The 8,771-nt window shown below is 44.0% G+C and overlaps 1 long non-coding RNA gene across 1 annotated transcript; it reads left to right on the forward strand.

Moving 5' to 3' along the window:
* Nucleotides 1-1,567: 1,567 nt before the first annotated feature.
* On the forward strand, nt 1,568-7,522 carry LOC116217471. Its single transcript, XR_004162064.1, has 2 exons — nt 1,568-2,015; nt 2,469-7,522. It is a non-coding gene; the product is annotated as an uncharacterized LOC116217471 (long non-coding RNA).
* Nucleotides 7,523-8,771: the final 1,249 nt, after the last annotated feature.

Below are 8,771 nucleotides of genomic sequence, written 5' to 3' on the forward strand. Positions count from 1 at the left end.
GCTTCTCTTTATGCTCGACTGGTTCTCAGCATCGGCTTGAAGCTGGGCCAGAAGGTGCTTTGGCCCCACTGCAGCTGCCAGCTGCAGGCCTCACGTTTTACTTCCCAGCCTGCTCTCTGCAGGGCCTTCTCAGAGACCAAGGCACCACACCCTCCCTGGCAGTCCTCGGACAGGAGCTGTTTGCATGGCATGTGGAAAATTTCCTCCTGTAAGGATCACCAATATGAGTTTTCAAAGCCTTTCTCCATTGCTGTGTGTGTTTGGTAACGGAAAGGGAGGCATGGCTGCATGCCAATGGAGCCTGGGCTACCAGTGTGAGCAGTGCTGAACCCAAAGGGAAGAGGTTGCAAGAAACTGAAAGGAGGGCAGCTAGCATGACGATCACACTAGCCCCTCAAAAAGCGGATCTGGGATCTGTGGGTGAAGGAGAGGAAGGCTACGAGAAATCTGAACAGGTGCAATAATTTGTGTTTGAGAAAGGGACCATACACAAGGAACTATTTCTTTTCAGAAAGAGCGGTGGGGCAGTGGCACAAGCTGCCCAGGGACGTGGTGGAGTCAACGTTCCTGGAACTGACCAAGAGCCGTGTGGATTTGGCACTGAAGGACGTAGGCAGTGGGCATGGTGGGGGCGGGCTGACAGCTGGACTAGGTTGTCTTACAGGTCTTTTCCAGCCTTAGTGATTCTGTGATAGTGGCCACCCTCAGCAAGTTTGCTGATGATACGAAGTTGGGAGGATTGGCTGACACGCCTGAAGGTTGTGCTGCCATTCAGCGAGACCTGGACAGGCTGGAGAGCTGGGCAGTAAGAAACCGGATGAGGTTCAACAAAAGCAAGTGTAGGGTCTTGCATCTAGGGAGGAATAATTGCATGCACCAGTACAGGCTGGGGGATGAGCTGCTGGAGAGGAGCTCTGCAGAGAGGGACCTGGGCGTCCTGGTGGACGACAGGTTGGCCATGAGCCAGCAGTGTGCCCTCGTGGCCAAAAAGGCCAATGGCATTCTGGGGTGCATTAAGAAGAGCGTGTCCAGCAGGTCGAGGGAGGTGATCCTCCCCCTCTACTCTGCCCTGGTAAGGCCTCATCTGGAGTACTGTGTCCAGTGGGCTCCCCAGTACAAAAAAGACAGGGATCTCTTGGAAAGGGTCCAGCGGAGGGCCACAAAGATGGTGAAGGGCCTGGAGCATCTCCCCTATGAAGAAAGGCTAAGTGGACTGAGTCTGTTTAGCCTTGAGAAAAGACGACTGAGAGGGGACCTGATCCAGGTTTATAAATATCTGAGGTGTGGCGGCCATAGCGGTGAGGCCAGTCTCTTTTCAGTGGTACGTGGAGACAGGACGAGGGGAAACGGACATAAGCTGCAGCACAGGAAGTTCTGCACAAATGTGCGTAAGAACTTCTTCACGGTGAGGGTGATGGAGGACTGGAACAGGCTGCCCAGGGGGGTTGTGGAGTCTCCTTCTCTGGAGATATTCAAGTCTCGCCTGGACGCCTACCTGTGTGACTTGGTGTAGGGAACCTGCTTTGACAGGGGGGTTGGTCTCAATGATCTCTAGAGGTCCTTTCCAACCCCTACAATTCTGTGATTCTGTGATTCTGTGACCTCAGAGTTATGTGCCTGTGTGTGTATGTGCCGTACCCTGAGTGCTCTGGAGATGGCCAAAGGAGGAGCGGGGGACCTACAGACTGCCTGAGGCCCCTGGCAGTAGCTTCTGAGATCAGATATTCATACCGTGACATTTCTGCACAACAGGCCTTTGCTGACATGGCTGACAGACAATCTACAATCTGTTCAAACTGTGACTAAATCTAGCAATGGCTTTGAGTAGACCTCTGCTTAGAAACCACTGCTGTGTCCTACCTACGCCCACATAATCCCCTGTGTGAAATGATGACCCTTTGCTTCTCCCTGAAATTCAGTGGCATGCTTTCATTCCTTATTTCATTATTGTTTTTACTTGAGCAACTTTCAAGTCCAGCGCTACATACTGGCCTCAGCATCGCTCAGAAATCTCAGTAAGAGTTAAGAATTGAAAGAGATTTTTAAAATGCTATTCAGCTTCTTTTGAAGTCAGCATGAGTTAATATGCAGAATTGAAAAAGCATGATACTATAGATTAAGACAGTGTTTGTGTAAGGCTGCCCTTCAGCAAACACATTTACTCTGAGCAGAATGCACTGATAGTGTATATCTACAGTGCCAAAAGATTATTTCTTACGGGCTGTGTTGGAAATAAATAAAAATTCATACCTCATTTTTTTTGTAAACAAAAAGCAGCTGTCTGCAGCACTAGACATTAAGCTAGGAACTCCTGAAAGATTTATGTTAACTAAGAGCATTTAATAAGTTCACAATGTGAGTGCTAATGAATGAGTTGATTTTAATATGAATCATATTTTACTGTAGAAACATCTTTATGTTTTGACTACCCACAGTTTAATTTTATCCTTATTTGACATTCTTGGTAGGCAAGGCCAAAAGCAAACTGGGATATCCAGTACTACAGATCCAGATAAAAAGAAAAAAATAAGAGAACCCTGAGATAAATCTGAGTCATCTGAAGCACAGCTGAGAAAACAGAGAAGTGTCTGAACTCAAAGCAGCACTCCCTAGCTGGTAAGAATGAAGTCCAGCATCACCAATCTCACTGCAAAAAGTGTGAAAGAAGGACCACGGTGGTTAAGAAAGAGAGAGAAGAGAGACCTGGGAGCAAAAAAATAAGGAGGGCTGCTTGGTTTTTCCAGTATTCAGCTTGCTAGCTGAGAAGCACGACTATGTTCTGCTTCATAGAATCACAGAATATCCCAAGTTGGAATGGACTCACAAGGATCATCCAACTCCTTCATTCATTGTCTCAGCTGCCTTTGTGCAGCAAGGCAGCTGCCTTGCTGATGGACAGACAAAGCTGGATTCTCCAACAACAGGACCCTAACTTCACAGTCACTGAGTAATTAAAAACAGGCAAACATGTGTACGCTTGTTAAAATACAGCACTGCACTTGTAAATGTAATTGAACTGTGATTAATTCCTCACATTTCATTATAAACTAATACAAATCCATTACAGGGCAATGAATGGGTCCTGCTAATAGCAAGTTCATATCTTCTCTGTTCTGCACAGTCTGCAGCCACACACAACTTTGCAAAGGCTGAGCCAACACTAGCATGATGTTTTGGTGGCACTTCCTGCCTCCTTTCCACATATGAACGGGACATTGCAAGCTGTCAGTATGTTTAGTATCAGAATCTTAGCACATCTTGAAAGTCTTGTATGCATACTTCAGGATATATTAAAGCATTTCTGCTTTTCCTGAGCTAAAGAGAAACTTGTTTTTCTCTCCCTTGAAACAAACCCTGCAGGGCCAGATGGATATTATCTTATTGCCAGTGACATGAAGACAAAATCTCAGATAAGGATTATCTCAGAGTTATCCTTCTTGACAAATGGGTTGTGAAGCCATTATTTCATCTTTCAACAGTTTCCAGTCATGCCTTAGCCAAACGAGCACCAACAAAGTCTCTGTAGCCTGACCATAGGCGTATATTTTCTTTTCCCTTTTTATCCTGTGCATTTCAGGGTTTTTCATTCTGCTGGGTGAAAAGCATATGCATAGACTAAGCGCATTTAGAGGGCTTTATGTGTTCCTTGTTTGGTTAGCTCAATGACATACAGAATCACCCACCAGCTATTTCATCAGAGGCACAACCCATCTGCATGCAGCTCTGGCTAAGAAATTCTTCAGAAATGCCCATGCTCTGTCAAAAACACTGATTCTTTGACAGTGACTTCCACCATTTGCTTCTCCCCCCCAAATTATTGCATCCAGTTTTACTCCTCAGACATTTGGGGAAGCAGAAAAAGGCACAAAAGGGAAAAAAATATTGAAGTGTATTTTTAGTTCCCTTTATTGCATTTCAGTACAATTGCTTTCTGGTTTCAAAGGAAGTATAACTGAAACTCAATGTGGTTTTAGAATAAGGAAAATGTTAGATAAAAAATAACATTTTAAATCAGGGAAATGATCTCTGAATTAAAATACTTTATTCTTGTGGCTTTGCAGAATCACCTTCCCTTTGCCTTTAGCGTAGTCAGAACAATTTTCATGCCAAACCAATATTTGAATTCTTGTTCTTTCCAAAGAAAACTAGTGGGTGGGTTTCTGTCTGGGAGCTAAACCAGAGAATTTCCCTAGAGTTTAGCTGCAATCCAGCTTTGGGGAGGCCAGCATCCAGTCCATCACACTGGTTTCCATCAGTAGTGTCACGTAGCAGATGCAGGAAAGCTTTATACTAAGATTGTTATGAGGACTGCTCTGAAAGTAATGCCTCCTATTTTGTATGTTGGCCCACAACACCAGAGGCAGATGTTGGTGCTATGACTGTAGACGTTGAACCTTCCCACTAATATGCTGTTCCATTTTGGTGCCTTGTGACAGATGGCAGAAGAGGGGCACTCTGACACAATGGTGACTGTCATGGAAGTGTGTATGAAGCAAAGGTGTGTCACTGAATTCCTCCAGGTGGAATGGCACCCACTGACATTCATCAATATTTACTGAATATTTCTGGAGACCAAGCATTGGATGTGAGCACACTTAGGTGGTGGGTGGCACTTTTCTGCTATGTTGACGGCAACAATGGGACACCAGTGCAGACTGTTACAAGCACGGCATGCAGCTCTTCTTCATCACTGGCAGAAATGCACAGCTTTGATGGTGACTGTGTTGACAAACAGTGTTTTGTATCTGAATTTTGCTCTATCAAATAGTGTTATTATGCTGTTTGTATCTGCTGTAGTTTCCATGGAAATAAACAGGAGGTATTACTTTTGGAGCAACCTACATACAATGCCTCTTTTCCCAGTGATCATGCTAAAAATGTAGTCTACAGCAAACACTATTCCTTTTTTTACAGGAGTGATCCTGTGCTTTCAGGCACATGGCACAACATTCAGCCATGAGCCATGTCTTTAACTGGCTGCTATTGCTAGTTCAACCCAAAAAGAAAACATTGAGAATATTCAGAAGAAAATATCCTATAACAAGTTTAACTTTGCTTTTTGTTTGTTTGTCTGTTTTTCCTATGGCACAGTTAACAAAGGGATGATTAACAAAGATGGACAACATTACAGTCACTGTGGGCAGCTGAAGCTGACCAAGTAAGTACAGCATACCAAGTCAAGCAAGGAAGGGGCATAATATTTGCCCTGCCAAAAAAAAAAGAGAAGAAACACTCCTCACTTGCAGGAAGAAAATTTTGACTGGGAAATAGCAGGAAGCTTGCATGAAAAGCAGTAAGACAAATAGATCTGATCTCGGTGGCCCATGTCAAAATTCCTCTGGATGGCAGCAAGACTGGGATCCAACTGTAATCATGCAGCTGCAGCTGCCAGGGAACATTAGTAACCTATGCACGTGAAAACCTTGGTGCTTCCACTTGGTGCATCTTCCAGCAACACACCTCTTTTTGGGGCAGGGTAGTTTTTAACTCTAATACTGTCAGTGCGCTGTTGATTGTGCACCAACACAAACTGGGGAACCAGCTGGATACAGATCTCATCAACTCTTTCTGAGATGTGTTGCAGATGGAGCACAGAGACTCTCAGACTCTAAGATGATATATGAATCCTGAGGCAAAAGAAGACCTGAACCCAAATAATCAGCTGGGGCTTTTACCATCTGACTGACTTCTTCTATAATCTTTCTGGATATTGACAAAAAATAAGCTGTTTATTTCACCAATAATCTAATAATATAGAATTTGTATTATATGCATATGCACACAAGTGCAAAAGATAGAAATTTGTTTATGTTTTTTAGGTAATATTTATGAACTAATGACTTTTTATGTAATACATGCACTGCTTCTGCAAATACAAATTATAGATATACATATGCTTTTAAAATGTGTTAGTATGACACTTGTAAGACATGTCTCTCAATGAAGAATTAATATTTCTTTTTTTCTCACTTCATTTCTCATTACAATGCACAAGAAAGCAGTTTCAACTTATTTTGGCGGACTTGCACTTAAGACGTGTAGCATTCATTTGCAATACTGCTCTCACAATGTTGCCATGCTATTAAACTTCTTTGAAGTTCTTCTCTGAAAGGTTCTTTGCAAAGGTTGTGTATAAGGCTTTGCAACAGGGAGGTTTGGAATTGTTTTTCTGAAAATTATTCTAAAAAGTCTGTCCTTTTCAAGGTCTTGGCCAGGTGCACAGCTATTTTCCTCTTTCCATTTTCTTTAACTCTGCAGCACAGAATAATAGTCCCTATCTAAAATTTTATATATATAATGCATTGCAGACTCTACCACATACTTCCCTTTTCAGCAGCTTTATTGAACACCAAGGCACTTTCAGTGAGTGATTCTTCTGCCTGTCCAACATTCAGTCTCTGAGATCAGCCAAACATAGGGACCAGTTCTACCACCATTACACTCATGGTGCTTTCTTTACATTACATTCCCAAACCTCAATGGATCTCTCATAAATTGCTATAATCTGTATCAAGAGTTCTCAGCATCTGTCTCATGCTCACCTGCATCACCAAACAGCCTCATGAGGAAGGTATCTCCATGAATACTGACCAGCCAGCAACAGCACAACAGCCAGTCCCCTGGGTGAAAGCTCCCTCCAGGTTTCGCCACTGCCACAGAAAGGAGAACCAGAGCCCCCAGTGTACTCCAAAGCTATCCTGCATGGGATCTCAGCTCATCACAACACAGGAGAAACATGAGAAGCTGACTTGTAACCAATGCTCTTCACTCAGTGTTGTCAAGCGCACATGTCAGTGGGCTGGTAGATCGAACCTATGTCCATAATGATAGAGGAGGAGCCAAGTGGTCTACCAGTAAAGACCCCAGTCTGCTTCAAATGTTGTTGGTTCCTTTCCTGATGAATGCCACAAATATCCTGCACAGAACACAGCACTGACCTGGTTAATGCAGCACACACTGGGCTGGTAGTGGCACTCTTCTAAGGCTATTCCTCCAGGAAGCTCACCAACATCCTTGCAGGATCAGTCTAAAGCTATGCTTTGACACTGTGCCTTTTGCACAGAGAGGCAACCCTAAGGTTTTTGCATACATTGATACATACATGAAAAAGCAGATACTTTCCCTAGTCCCAGGCAGTTGCAGTAAAGATCCATAGAGAACCTGAATAATCATAATTTCTTAGTGTGTTAAGGAGTTCAGACTATGGAAAGAAGACAGTTCTGAGAAACAGATTTTATAGACTGAGCTGAACAGATTTTTGGCATTATTTGTAAGCCAGTCATTGTTAAGCCTTTGTACTTAGAAGAGCAATTATGACTCCTTTGGAAACATCCTTAGTTGAACTCTTAAAATAATAAAAACACTCCTCCGTAAGACCACATTAACATATGGTTTTCGTAATGACAGCACAAACAAATCACCCACTCATCAAACACGTTTAGGAAGAAGACAGGAACAAACAGAACAAAAAATTTCTACAGATTACTTACAGGTCATGACCAATTGAGGGGAAAAAAAAAAAGTGAACTAAACTGAATTCAAAATTTGTCTATGGGATATTGAATACAGATAAAATATGCAACACACAAATAACCAAAACCAAAAATACCATTAAACTTTGTAAGGCAAAATTTATAGATATCAAGCTGCAAAACTGTATTTCAAGCTGAGGATGCCTAGCTTTCTAGTTTACTTTTTAACTTTGGTGATGCATCATCAGTAAGCAAGAAAGAGAAGGTGTGTTTGCACCAGTGACCAGCTGGAATATCTTTGCTGGACTTGACACCACCCAGGATCTTGTGGGCAAGTCCCAGCCAAACCAGAGCCTTCACTACATGCACTGCTTCACCCCCAAGAGCAGCAGCAGGAACCTGCATTCTTGAAGCTCGTGTGCATCTTCTTGGGGCTGAGCACAGCAAACAAACTGGACTACCAGCAATGGCCAGCACAGTTCCCCTGCAGCTCCCTGTGATAGCATCAGCATGATGTCAGTGCAGAGGAAAAAGAGCAAATAAGATCCACGTTCAAAATGGAGTTTGTAGTCTGACAGACACCCAGAGGGAGCCTTTACTGTGAAACAATTCAAAAAATGAGCGTGAGCAAATTCCTCTAAGAAGTGTTTTTGCCTACATGTAGTTCTATTGTTTTTGCTTGCTATCTTCCAAGTGAATCTATATCTTGTGAATAAAAGAATGGATGAGAAAACTCTGTGCACTCATTTTCCAGTTGGGAAAGGGGCCAAAGCAGATCTTTCACACTTGTCATTCCCTCAAAGCAGAATCACTGAGCAACCCAAGTTGGAAGAGACCCACAAGGATCATTGAGGCCATCCCCTAGTTCCACACAGGACCACCCAAAATCAAGCTCTATGTCTGAGAGCACTGTCCAGACGCTCTCAGAACTCCGGCACTGGTGGCCGTGCCCACAGCCCTGGGCAGCCCGTTCCATGCCCACCGCCCTGTGGTGCAGCCCCTTTCCCTGACCCCCAGCTGCCCCTCCCCTGACACAGCTCCATGCCGTTCCCTCGGGCCCTGTCGCTGTCACACAGAGCAGAGCTCAGCGCTGCCCCTCCGCTCCCTGTGAGGAGCTGCAGCCGCCATCAGGCCTCCCCTCAGCTCCTCTGCTCTGCGCTGAGCACAGCGAGGGTTCTCAGCCACTCTCATACATCTTATCCTCTACACCCTTCCCCATCCTTGTAGCCCTCCTTTGGACATTCTCTAATAGTTTTATGTCCTTAGATTTTGGCACCCAAACCTGCACCCAGTACTGGA

This window comes from Meleagris gallopavo, chromosome 1, assembly GCF_000146605.3.
Source record: "Meleagris gallopavo isolate NT-WF06-2002-E0010 breed Aviagen turkey brand Nicholas breeding stock chromosome 1, Turkey_5.1, whole genome shotgun sequence".
NCBI lineage: Eukaryota > Metazoa > Chordata > Aves > Galliformes > Phasianidae > Meleagris > Meleagris gallopavo.